This window comes from Prinia subflava, chromosome 2, assembly GCF_021018805.1.
Source record: "Prinia subflava isolate CZ2003 ecotype Zambia chromosome 2, Cam_Psub_1.2, whole genome shotgun sequence".
In the NCBI taxonomy this organism is placed as follows: Eukaryota; Metazoa; Chordata; class Aves; order Passeriformes; family Cisticolidae; genus Prinia; species Prinia subflava.
Genome location: NC_086248.1, coordinates 59,820,146 through 59,833,764, shown reverse-complemented (window position 1 = coordinate 59,833,764; position 13,619 = coordinate 59,820,146). Strand labels below are relative to the sequence as shown.

The 13,619-nt window shown below is 44.0% G+C and overlaps 1 protein-coding gene across 7 annotated transcripts in view; it reads right to left on the bottom strand.

The window, feature by feature from the left end:
- The window catches only part of TIAM2 (TIAM Rac1 associated GEF 2), a 191,849-nt gene that overhangs the window by 160,022 nt on the left and 18,208 nt on the right, over nt 1-13,619 (bottom strand). For 5 of the 7 annotated variants that reach the window (XM_063390154.1, XM_063390155.1, XM_063390152.1 and 2 more), the window contains exon 1: nt 6,382-6,541. The exons of 1 other annotated variant lie outside the window; for it this stretch is intronic. The gene's annotated coding sequence lies outside the window, so the exon portion shown is untranslated. Of the gene's footprint in view, nt 1-6,381; nt 6,542-13,619 lie in introns of those variants that run through there. One more of the 7 variants, XM_063390161.1, reaches the window with a different exon arrangement.

Sequence of the window (13,619 nt, the reverse complement as noted above, 5' to 3'; positions counted from 1 at the left end):
TCCTTTCCGCTGTCTTACACACAATGATCACACAAGTTAATTATAAAGTTAACTGAGCAAAGAATCTCACACGAAAATGATAATATAATTCTATTAGAAATCACAAAGAAGCCCCTCATTATTGGTACTACTATCATGTTTAAGTGTGATCTCTCTGTATCTATGGGCAGATCACATCTCTGGATAGTCAAGACCAAATTTGTGCCATCTGATCTAAAGGAACACTCTGCAATGGGAGCATGGCTACACCAACATCAATTCCAGATCCCGGATTCAGTCTTTCCGCAGTAGTCTAGTTTCTTGGACTAGAAAGAGATGAATGTCCTATTTTTATAGGGCTGCATTAAATGTTTTCATCTAAAACTATTTTAATAACATTGTGGTGCTTCACAAAGGAAACTAATTCAGTATAGGGTTAACACATATAAACATGCCTTCTACCTCTGAAAAGATGGGCTTTTTTTAAGAGCCTTTTGAGGTGACTAATATCAAAATAAATCAGCAATTTAAACTTTACAGCATCAATTGAAGATGACATTATGGCATGTAAGTACACAAACTGTTCACAGTGTCCCTGAAGATGCCATCTAAAACTCAGAAGATGCACAGAGCCTTTCAAATGACGGCAATGGAATTTAAATGATTTAATTAAAATAATATGCTCTAGTCCTTGGCCACTCTCTCATTATAAAGTAGGAATTTCCTCTGGGCAGGCACAGCACATAAACCAAGCTGCGACAGCTCGTCCCAGCTCCAAAAAAATGCAGTCTTACTTCTCAATCCTGTGAGACACCAAAATGGTCTGCTAACTTCCTTTGTCAAGTTTCCCTTCTTCACACAGTCTAAATCCATCCTAACAGTACAAGGAAAATAGAAGCACTTGTTACCATGACACAGAGTTTTAAATACTAATAAGAGCTACTGAAAAGCGTGCACATTTGTACTACCTTCTAATTTACTTTTCGAATCAAAACCAGAAGTTCATTTATTCTGCCAAGGCAGTTTTCCTTTTTTAATTAAGAGACTTTAAAATCTGAATCATTCTTTTTCTGGGGAAGTCATGGAAGAAAAAGACAAGAGATTACTAACAACTTAAACTTATCTCAAACTCTATACTTCGTAATTATTGGGTTCTCTAAAAATTGGATACCAATTTTTAAAAGTATTTTTTTAATTACTGCAGAAAACTGTTTTTATAACTTTTCCTCTTCAGTGCTTAAATATGGAGAGTACCAAAGTTGAATTCAACTTACTACACTTCCAAAAAGCGGTAAGGAACTAAACTCACACAGGAAGACCAGTTTTCCTGCTTTTGATTTTTATTAATGATTCAGAGAAATTCTTTTTTTACCAATATGAGAAAGTTGCTGACTTCAGTGAGCAATAAACTTCTGCAACTGACTTCAGTGGAACCTCAATTAATATCCTCAAACAGAGCATTTGTCTGCTCTTTCCTTACTGGAGATAAGAGGTTCCCTTCTAAATTGCATCCTAGAGACATTTGACTAAAACTTTTTTCCTCCAGGCAAAAAGTAAACATCTATAAATATTTTATACCAACACTGCAAAGCAAAAAAACAGACTAAGCACTATTAATGTGCACCTTTTTTTTTTTTTTTCATCACATTTATAAGAAACAGGCAGTGATGCACGCCACAAGGCTGGGATCTAATCAGACACAGTAAGGCCCTGTCTAGACAGGCAAAAGTTATTACAATCAGTTAGCGTGGTTGAAGAACTCCATTAATATGCAGGCCAGCAAGAAAGAAACCACATTAGCAAATGACACAGCACAACCAGGCACCAAGGCAGCCAAGGGCCCTCCTGGCATGTTCAAAATCGAGCCTCTCTTCGAGTCATTGGCAAGCTGGCACAGAGTCACATGCTGGCTCCTCTGTCAACACCGAGTGGGACAGACTACGGACACACGTGCAGCGATGGTTATGACTGCACAACCCCACAGTGCTCTGACCCAGCCTCAGCATCACCCAGGGAAAAGAGCTCACGGGTGAGCAACAATGAGCCTGAGTGCTACTCCACGGTACTGTGCCCAGGCACGGTCTGACTTTGTGCCCACAGCAGAAAAGACAATTCACTCACGAGGTGATCACGTGCTGTGGGTGTTTTTCTCACCCTTCATTCCTTGGAATGATGTCGCTGTTGCTTGTGGAGAAACGCACTTCTGTGATATTCGGTATAGAAGCACACAGATGCTAGGAATAAGAAACACTATACTAAAGAAGAAAGAAAAACCAAACTAAACAAAGCAAGAAAGAAACAAAAAGTTAAAAATTAAGTGATAAGGATTACATACAAAGCAAAGCAAACTTGCTTCCTTTGCTGTCATCTTCCCCCTTGATCAAAACTTTCAAGGCTTCTCAATAACACTGTTTGCTTTGCAAATGGGGTACCACAGCATACTTGATACAATGCCAAATGTGATTAAAAAAAGCACGCACAACCTATTTATTACTCTTACTTGATAACTCTTTTTCAAATAATTTGGTTTAAAATAAAGAAAAAATACACAATTGTAAAGGGGGAAAGAATGCACTGAGATCACCTAGGAAATTATTGTCTCAACATCTACAGACATTAGAAACACTTCTAAATTAGACACCTCAGCATTCGACAGGGGCCAGAAAAAAGAGAAACAAAACCAGAAAAGTGATCATATTTTAACTACTATCAACAATAAACCCCATTTTCAGCTATGCTTTCCCAAGCAATGAACTACAAGCTTTGAAACTGCTATTGAAGTCCTCACAAACTATTTGCTGAAGAGTAGCAAGCATACATTTCTCTGGTTGCACAATATGACACATATACTTTTGGGATGGGAGAGGAAGTTATAAACAATCCTCAACCCACCAGGGAAAATCTTTCTTCTTTGAATCAAGAAGAGGCTTCATAATAAATTCCTTCACTATTGTATTATATAATCTCATTGGTAGCATTTGTCCAAACTTTTCCAGTGCATTACTTTGTGTCACTGCAATTTACTTTGCAGAAAGGGAAAAAATCCCACAGAAAATTTAAGAGTATACACAGAAACTGCTGGAACTTTTCTCATCCACTATCATTATACTATTACTATTCTTGAATTTTCAGAAGCAATGACTTCACTGTGGCACCATCAGAATCTCACCTTTGGCTCTTGGTGGTAAGGCAACCCTATTATCCACAAGACTGTTCCACAACAGCATGAAGGATCCTTATCAATGTGCCCAGGCACTATCAAAGGCAAGGTCAGAGTAAAATTGTCACTGCAAATGTGAATAGACAGCACGTGGAGCTCACCTGTGCAGTCAGTGGGCAGGGCACCCACACGACCTCTGCAGGCTGAAGGCAATTCAGCAAGGCCTTCAGCAGTGCTTGGTGGTAACATCATTAGCTGAGCACGCAAGAGGTCAGATCTAGATAGCAAATGCAGGTTTTGGAAGCACATCTGTTATTAAAATCAAACAAAAACCTGTCTTTCAACCAAGTCTTGGTCAGCTCCTTGGTGAGCTGTACTGCGACCCAAGAGGAAGAATATCCAAATCCCACAAATCAATACCATCAGGTCCTGGAGGCAAATATATCTTAGAATGGTTTGGGTTGGAAGAGACCTTAGAGATCATCTACTTCAATCCCATGGCCATGGGCAAAGTGGACTGCCTCTCTTCTGTAGATAAAAACTGACAACTAATTCACACTTGCACTTGCAGCAATTCATTACTTCCAGACACTCAGAATACCTTCAGTAGGGCTCTAACATGAGACAGTGAGGGATGCCCAGGTCCTGAGCACCACCTGAATATTTTCTGCCAGCTCCTCAAGGGACTACAATAATGGGAATGGAAGAAGCAACTGCACCATCAATTCAACATCAGCTAAAACTACACTGCTATGCAAAGGGGAGGTCTCACAGCACCCCTCATCTCTGGCCATCAATTGCTACCTCCTTCCTTCAGGTGACGCTATTGCAAGTGTTGAAACAGGACAGCAGTCACCATGCTGATGGTTTTTTTCCCACTTGCGAGCACCAATTTTCAGCCTGATCAGTGATCTGATCCAACTCACAGTCAGCAGAGCCAGCATAACCAACATGTGGGGATGGTGTAACCAGGAAGAGAAAGAACAGATTCCCCATCTGCTGCCGCAGCAAAGATTCTGCTGTCTTACACTGGGATTCAGTTTCTACTTTTTCATCAGCTCCAGGATTGAGAAACACACTCATCTTATTTCATCTGGCTGATTAGCACCCATTTCTGTCACAAGCCCATGTGATAATCACTTACTAATACAAGTGTCATGACTGACTGTAAAACTTCTGGCTCACCCTGATCATTACGTGCTAGACAGACACTGCAGAGAGCAGCAAAATCCAGTAAGTGCTTACAAACACACACTTTTTATAAAACTCTGCATGTTGTACTGCTCTACCTACAGCGTTTATTGTTGTCCAAAGCAACAATTATGCAAACACTTGGGCACTTGCTTAATTCTTCTGTTACAAACTACTCCATTACACTTAATGGATTAATTAGCAAAGGCTCATTTTTACCCAGAGAGTGGAGGCTCCCAAGGCTACATGCAGAGTCACGGGAACAGGCTCCCAGGGGAGGCAGGGAGGGGGAAAGCCACCTGGGAGCACCTACACACTACAGCTCCACAAGCAATTTTGGCAGCAGTATCAAGTTTTGCCAGCTTACAAAAAGCTCCCCTACCTTTTCTACTCCCTCTTTCCTCCTTTCTCACCAAATGAACCAAATCATGGAACTGATCCAGATTAAAATTACATCTGTTTTTTGCTCAGTGCCTAGATCCAGATCACCACAGGACAGCGTAAGTGTTTGTGCTGCTACGAATGGGAACAGAGTCAGAGCTAGGCAGGGGCTGCCAGGGCAACCCCATGTTGCAGCAGTTTAAACCACCCAAAGCACAATCAGAGCCCAACTGTGTAGTTTAAGCCCAGCTACAGTCACCTGACACTGAAATTAGAGCAATAAGGGTGGTCCCCCCACTTCCTCCCTCCATCTCCCTTTCCTCTCCCCCAGCACTGGGGCTCAGCATCTCTCTCAGACACTCCTCTGGGAAGGCAGAGCTGCAAAGAAATCCCTCCAAAACACTTTGGGGCTGGATTAGGTTTCTGCGAGATTGGCTCCTGGAACTGGCTTTCCACAGGGTCGGATGAACCGGCATAAAGGAGAGGGTGCACTGGGTCCACAGCAGAGCACCCAGAGCAAGATGTCTGTGTTTTTCCCAACTACGGAGAGCAAGCCTGGCCAGGACCAACCACTGCCTCCCACAGGGAACAGCCACAGAAGTAAACCCGTTTGGAGGACTGTAAGTCTCACTCATGCCAAAAACATAGAAGCATATTATTGTAAGTTTAGTTAGATAAAAAAAGGTCATACAAAGTACTGGTTTCCTTTCACATTCTTTGCATATACAAAGATCCCAACGGTTCCAGGAGGATTTTCCTGTATAGCCTTACTGAAAGCTGATTAAAGAAAATTACCATTAATCCCACTAGTAACTTAAAACAAAACGTTAAATTAATTTCAGTGGGAGTTCTGGCCGTGTACAAAACCCAGCATGATACCCTCAGATTCATACACATTGGTCTTTTGGGAAATGACAAGAACTCTGCAGGCATACGAAAAGGCGAAATTTACTACACGTTATTAGAACTAGGTACAAAAATCACCAAACGATCTGCACCAGGCTTAAAACTATTTCCATAAACCCCGACCTTTTGAAATCGTCATTGTTCACGCCGCTGTTTCCCTTTTCACCTCTTACTTTGAAAGCTCACCCCCCGCGATCATCTTTAAACCAAGATCCGCGCCGGCAAACCTTTTCATTTTGCTGAACTCCTGACGGGCGTTTTCTGCAGCTGCTGAGCCCAGCGCGGCGCTGCGGGAGCGAGGTTCCCCCGTGAGCACCCCCGAAGCGCCGGGCACAGCACGAGCATGTGGCAGCTGCGGGACGCCCTGCAGGGGCTCCGGAGCAGCCCGGCTATCCCGCCGATAGCCACCGGCGCGGGTGTCCCGCCCGGAGCCGGCGACCCCCGCAGCCCCGCTCCTCGGGCCCCGGCGCTGCGGGGCGCGGAGCCCAGCGCGGCCGCGGCTCTTTGTTCCGCGGCGCCGGAGGCCGGAGCGGCCGCGCCCCGCGGAGCCGGGCAGGAGCCGGGCGGGACGCGGCTCAGCCCGGGGCCGGACGGGGCTGCGGGAGCCCGCGGAGCCGGGCGGCGCCCAGACACAGACCCAGACCCTGTCGCCGGCCGCCCGCCCCCGGCCGCAGGAACGCGCAGCGGAGGACGAGGTCCCACCACAGACAGACGCTTGGCAGCGCCTGCCGGGGCTGTCAGCCCCCCGCCCAGCACCCCCTTACCTGTCCGCGGGTGCGGAGCAGCCCCGAGCACTTTGTCTCCGCGGCACGCCCGGCTGCCAGCGGACAACTTTCTGCCCCTACTTCGCTCCTCGCAGCCACAGCAACACTTTCCCAGCTCGCTCGCTCCCTCCGTCCATCCGCCCGCCCCTCTCTCCCTAAGTCACTCCCTTCCTCCCCCCAGCAGGGCGGGGGCGGCGGTCCGGAGAGCCCGAGCCCGCCCTGCGGTTCCCCGGGCCGTGCCCGGGCTGGGCCGGTGCCGGGGGTACCCGCGAGTCGTGTCCGAGCGGCGGAGGCTGCCGGGCCGGGGGACGCGCCCGCCCCGATGGTGCCCCGGGCAGGGCAGGGCTGGGCTGGGCGAGCTCACCTGTGCCCGCCGGCCCCTGCAAGGGCAAGCGAAGGGTGCGGGATGCAGGCGTTGCCACCCCATCCTCCTCTGTTTGCCCGAGCAAGCCCTCCTGCCTTTTAGTCTTCGTTTATTTACAAACTTACTGCGAGTTACCTAGCCGGTTAATGCAACAGCAGGAGAAATTAAACCCAGGAGGAACGTCACACCTCTTGGGTTTTTCCACACACAAGTATTTAATGGAAGAGAAACCACCTGGAAGAGCCCTTGTAAGGGGTTACTCCAAAGGGAACGGCTCCAGCGGCACAGCTGCCATTCTTGCAGATGCTTAGGACGGCTGGGACAGGCCGCTGTCTCTGCACAGCAGAGGTGAGAGAGCAGAGAGGGGCAGGCACACCGCCTGCAATTGTCTGCTGCCTTCGATTCTCCTGGTGTGTTTATTACCACTATTGCACCGTGCAAGCACAGCTCTGATGTGTGTTACATAATTAACCTTTGTTATGTTGGTAACCCTGTCATTCTCTCCACGGGGCAGTTGGGAGTATGAGAAGGAGGGCTTGATGTTGGGATAGTCAGTGGTTGTTCCCCTGACAGTTTTTATTTTGGTTTCTCTCCAGGAAAACTAGATCAAAAAATGTTCTTTGCCGTAGACAGCAGGGTGGTGAACACTGTGGTAGTCCTTTGTTCCTCAGCTGGTCTGTGCCACAGCCGGCCCTTAAAGTTTTGTCTCCTCCCTGGCAGGCTACACCCTGTCTTCAGAAAGGCCCAGTGCATCAGAATAGCAAAACTGGGTGGAAGGGAATCTCTACAGGAGGCTGAACTGAGAAGCAGAGGACGTGTGTTCATGGTAGACTCAGCTGTTTAGACAATACACTATGTTAGTTTTCTGCTGGCTGCCTGCCTGCAACATTTTTTCTGTAATGTAGTGAGAGATGGAGCATCATTGTCAGGACAGAAGACTCTTCTGGCCAACAAGTGCTTTCTGCCAGAGAACACTACCTGTCCATCACAGCACACCTACGTGTACTGTCAGTGAGGGATACTGACAGCACTCCTGCCCCACAGCCTGGCTTAGCCAACTGGGATTATGACATCTCAATGAAGAAATCTATCCTGTGACTACGAACTCTTTAAATAGGAAACACTAGATACTTATAAGACTGAGTGGCAACTCCCACAAGTGTGGTTTCTCCTACTGATCTTGCAGAGAGCATTTAAGCTAGATGTAGTGTCTAGAGAGCTAGGAATATACCTGGTTTTCATTACTGATAGAATGAAGCAGAGGAATATTGCAAAACTATTATATTATAAACATTTTTTATCATGTTAGGGGAAAAAGAGAGGTATCAGGTCAAGTATCAGTCAAAAATCAGGCTTCTTTGTTGGGCTTAATGTAATCACTCAGAAATAAGTAGACTTTCCTCCCAGGGTGGAAAGAGTATGCTGAAGTTTATGCAGGGAGCTCTCTGTACCATGTTCTATTTTAACCAATGTCTCCATGGATAGGGGGCTCAGTTGCATTAGTACATTTACTTTGCAATTAGTACATTTACTTTGGGGTTGGGGAGTTTATCCTGTTCCAAGCCACCCTCTCCCCCCTGTTGACTGCTTTTCTCCTTTACACAACTGCAATTAGAATATTGTTTTGCCTTTGTGCAACACCCCCAATAAAGACTCTAGGGACAGACTATCAGCTGGTGACCATGGTGTTGGCTCTATGCGGCGAGCAGGAGATGGAGCAGAACAAATCCATGGAGAGCTGTTGGAAATAATCAGTGGCAGTACTGCTATTATGGCACATGAAAAAGTCATAAAAAAAGTCATATGGAAGCTCTTAAAAAGTATTTGTTCTTCAACAGCTAGCTCTCAAACTTTCAGGATTGTGCCAGGATTGTGTTCCAAATTTATTTTTCACAGGCCTGAGAGCTAACTACTTACTTTTAAAAAGAAATAGATGCTTGAATTGTCTCATGTTCAAATAACTTCTGGAACCAGGAATTTTTAAAAAAGCTGAATATCATTCAAAATGTTCATATCTGTGGCACTGATAGCACAGCAGAATTGGTGCAGGAGGCATTATTGCCCCTCTCGGCCATACACCTTTGTTTTGCTGTTATGGATTATGTTTATAGTAAATTCATATTAGTGGTAAATCCAGTTTGTAGTGTACTCCAGAGATTAAAATCTTTATATTTGCAAAGTGCTGAACGAGTTGCCTATCAAAAAAGACACAAGAAAATGTCATACCAGAAACTATCATCTGGTGTCATGAATATTTAAAGCTAGTGTCACTGTCACATGCTACACACTGTAAATTTACTCTTAAGGCCACCATTAAAATTCCTAAAAACATCTCAAAATAATACGTCCCTTGCAGACTTGTGTATTAAAATGTTTTGTGGTCTCAGGTCCAGCCCTTACCTCATGACTCATTCAAGCAAAACATCCATTGAAGTAAATGGGAATTTGGCAGGAAAAAAAGATGGAGATGGGCCAAAATCAAAACAGGGATGGAAACACTCTGGTCTTTTAAGGCAGTTGGATTCCTTATGTAGACCCAAAGTTTGCTGTTCAGAGCTTAATTCTCTTGTGAGATTACTGGAGGACTTCCGATGGGCCTTCAGCCGGCGTGTCTACCTCACTAAGTAGGCTTTAGTGAACACCATCTGTGGTTGTTCCTCATGCACACCAGGTCCCCAAGGTACACAATAAAGTGTTATTTGTGTAAGAATATTGAGTTCCCCTTTTGCCCCTGTATTCCTTGGCTTTCCCTCTCAAGGATGTGTTACATTAGAAGTTTCTTCGATCTTAACCACTTTCATCCTCCTGCCTTTGGTTTGCTGTGGAGCAGCATGTCTAACTGACTCAGTGCTTGCATGGATTTCCTCTCAGTGGTTGGTGTTCCTGTTTGTCCTCCAAGTGTCTCTCTGTCTCCCTTTTAAGTAGTGAAATCCTTTATCTGTCCCTTCCTGACCTCCCTGTATGTATGGCTTCTGGGCCTTGGCTTTACTTTTGTTCTCTGCTCTCCGGCAGCCGTCCGTGTTCCATCTGGCTGCAGGAGCTGGGCATCGCTGGGCCTGCCTCTGCTCTAAATTTCAACTCATGAAAACATGGTGTTCTGCCAGTCAGGAGCCTGGGACCCCCAAATATTTAGAATCCTCCTATTCCTTCTTTTCTTCTCGTCAGAAGGCACACAGAGAGAGACAATTTCTACCTCTGTTATTGAAAAATTATATACGTGATGCAAACCATCAGATAGCAAATGCTCTACATCCTCTGCAAATGCACTTTCTTTCAACATATTTAATGAAACAGTCTCTGAGAGTGTTTGTAATTAAGAGAGAACACATTTTCACTGAGGGTTAATTAGTAAAGGTAAATTAAGGAATATGAAAATGTTTCTCTTCTCTGCATGCGCACACACGCACAACACACACAAACACAGAGGAAAATGCCCATCTCTGATACATCACCAGTGTTTTGGCTTCTGTGCCCCCTCTGCTGGCTGACCCCTTTATGTATCTGTATTAACAAACACTTTAAAAATCATATTGAAATTATTGATGATGCTGGCACATTAACAAAATTGGTCGCACTAATAGAAGCATTGCAAAGAATAAGTTTCCTTACCAATCCTGCAGAATGGTAATTCATAGTTATTTGTTCCAAATAAATATTCACACTCAGTTTCAAAATGTTTTGATAAGATGCTAAAAGCTGATAGATCCATGCTAAAACTCTAAAGACAAGACCATCTTCAAAACTCAGATGTGTGTGGATGGGAGGTTGTATTAATTTTCTTTGTAATTTCCAAATTTCTAGTGTAAAAACATCCTCCTTTTGTATTTTTCCCCATCAAAAACAAATTACGTAAACTTATTCGTAACTCTGTGTGCTATATACATCTAAATATACACAAATATATGTATATCCATTAATGTGCACATATGTATATCCAAAGATAAATGATAAAAAAATCCAGAGAGATAACATTAAATATTTGATACAGGCAAAAGCATGTACAGAGAGAAACAGATGAAGGCATAAAACTCAGATAACCGTTCCACTAGAGCCATGCTCAGCATTTTAAAGACCTGTACTGAAACCAGCACGGGTCTTACTGACATCAGTGGGTCTGCGCTGCTCCAGGCAGAAGATTTGAACAGGAAGGCAAAACCATTCAAAGCATGTTCAGAGCCCTGCAGACCCACTAGTTCCAGTGCAGGTGTGGAAAAGGGCCAGAGATGACCTAGCTGCAGGGCTGAGAGGACTGGAGAGTAACATCTGCAGATCTTCTAAGAGCTTGAGCTCTGACATTTGAGAGAAAAAAAAGTAGATTGTCCCATTCACCAAGTATTTTTCTTGACTACTGAAAGAGAAGGTGTGTATTGTTCAAATAGATGAAGTACAGTTTAATTCAAGAGGTTGCATGTCAGGAACAAAAGGATTTTCCTTGAAAAATGTATATAAATGGAGGTAGCTGTTCTGCAGCTTTATAATTTTAGAAACAGCAGAAAAACTAGAAGGAAAACAGAAAGCTGATGGCCTTGAAGGGAAAATGAGAGACCTTCCTAAACCTCTCTTGTTCATGCCCCCATATGAGACTTACTGCAGACAAGGCCCATGGCCATGGCATTATTCTCAGGAAATATTTTCCACTTGACTAGGTACGCAGGACTATATCACTGCAAGATAAAGCCACTTCTTTGCATTGATAATACAAATGAAAGCAATGATGCTGTGATCTTTAAAATAAGCAATACATGTGCTAATTCTGCTGAATTTGACTTAAAGTCTCTTGCAATTCCTGCAAGCACAACCCCTCCTCCCCTGCACTCACCCTGCAGCACACATGGCTCAGCTCATCACTGGTATGGTATTATTTCAGAACCCCTTGCTGTTAATTCATGCAAAAAATACAAAAAGAAAAATGAGTTTTTTTCTGTCCTCTAGCCACTGCAGCAGCCAGGGCAGTCAGGGAGCAGTGCACTGCAGGAGCAGTGTGTGGAATCTCCCAGAGAACCCCCCTGCACAACACCTCCAAATCCATGTGTCCTCCCCTGGGCAGGAGAGGCTCACCAAGCCTGTCAGGTCCTTCTCTCCTCAAAACCCCATCACCCGCACAGAAAATGCCTTGGCCAAAGCGTTCAACAAGCCAGTGCTCCGAGGGCAATCTGGGATGCTAGCATTTTTCTGGCATAACAAATCCCCCTACAAAGCCCATGCCTGAAGCCTGTAAAGCCAATGCAGTTTTATGCTGAATTGTCATGTTGATCTCAAGCCCAAAGAGGAACATCATTTCAAAAATGACTGCTACGTGACTGCAACCTCTGGTGAAGACTTCTTGCCCTGTTTGAAAATAGCAACCTCTGGAAAACACAAAGTCATCCCTAATTATCACAGTTTCCAAAGGGTCTGCTTAAAAGCTCCCTGTGTGCATTGCATGGGCCCCTCAGCTCATTCAAAATGCTAATTTCACTTCAAGATACCAATTTCACTTTAGGATACCAAAACTTTGAGTTTAAGCACATTCTCAAAACATTGGAGAGATGACTGGTGAGAGTCTGTATCAAGGTCTTTCTCAAGCTTTTATCGTGTTTGGACATTATTGTTTTTCAAGTCAGAAGTGGCAGAACCACCAGGACGGCTGACCCAACCCCCTCTCTCCTTACCAGTTGATGCTGATACCATCACTGGTACAAAAGATACCAAAGTCACATCATATCTTATCTTCCAGGGCAGGGTGTTTACAGACTCTTCACTTGCCTTATTGTATTAGCACATGCCAACCTGCAAGACAGCTCCTAAAAGTGACTGTTCTTTCCAACACTTAATTTAGGTGTCAGCATTCAGTTTCTGTGTTCATTCTGGTCTTTTCTTCTCCTCCTTCCATTGACTCCTGTTGTTACATTGCCAGTGAATAAATCCAGCTCCCCTAAAAATTATTAGCCCCTTATTGCTAGGAAAAAGAGGAGTCTCTGCTCTCTCCCTTGCTACCAGCAGACATGACTGCAAATAGAATGAAGGGGCAAATTTATTATACAGAAATATGGTAATTTTTTACACATTAACTTTATTAAAAATGTGTTTAAAGGAACTTTGTAAAGGTGCTTTCTTCCTTGCAATTTCACATCTGTATTTATCTGTAAAGAAAGCATATAAGCAGTGTTATATGAATAACTTTCTAGACAATTTTCCTTTGAGTCTTCAATATTGCCAAAGCATGTTTAAAATATTATTTTAAAATGGATAACCAAGATATGCTTGAACATATCTTTCTTCATGTAGAGATGGCTTGGTAAACTGACTAGAACAAGGTCTCACCTCTTCATACAATCAACATTATCTGGCCAAGATTCTTGGCATGAACTTTGAGGTACAGAATTGTAACATTATTACTCATTTCCATGGTTCATTCCCTATTCTTGTCTCCCAGCATTCACAGTCAGGCAGCTGTGACTTAGTTTTCACATTAATTCATTGCTGGCTCAAAAAAAAAAAGGTGTGTTCTAATTAGGCTCCAGATTTTAATAAACTGAAGCATGCACCTGTGTGTTGTCCTGAACCAAGATGTCATCTGCAGTCCAGCCCTAAACTTCCAACACACAGAGACTTCCTTTGAAGCCCTCTTAATCTAAGCAGTAACTGTCTCTCAACATTATTAGCATGTGAAATGCAAAAAGTAGGAAAAGTGTTGAACAAAATCTGAAAAATATACGTTCCAGATATGCCACGTGTCCTGGCTAACCTACTGGACACAACTGAACTTCTTCCTGGAACAGGAATATTGTGCCATTGCTATTTTCTATGTACTGCAGCATTTGGACTCATAGAGCTACCCAGAGGTGACTAATTTCTTCTGTTTGCCAGCAGTTGCTCCAGAAGGTGCTTGAGC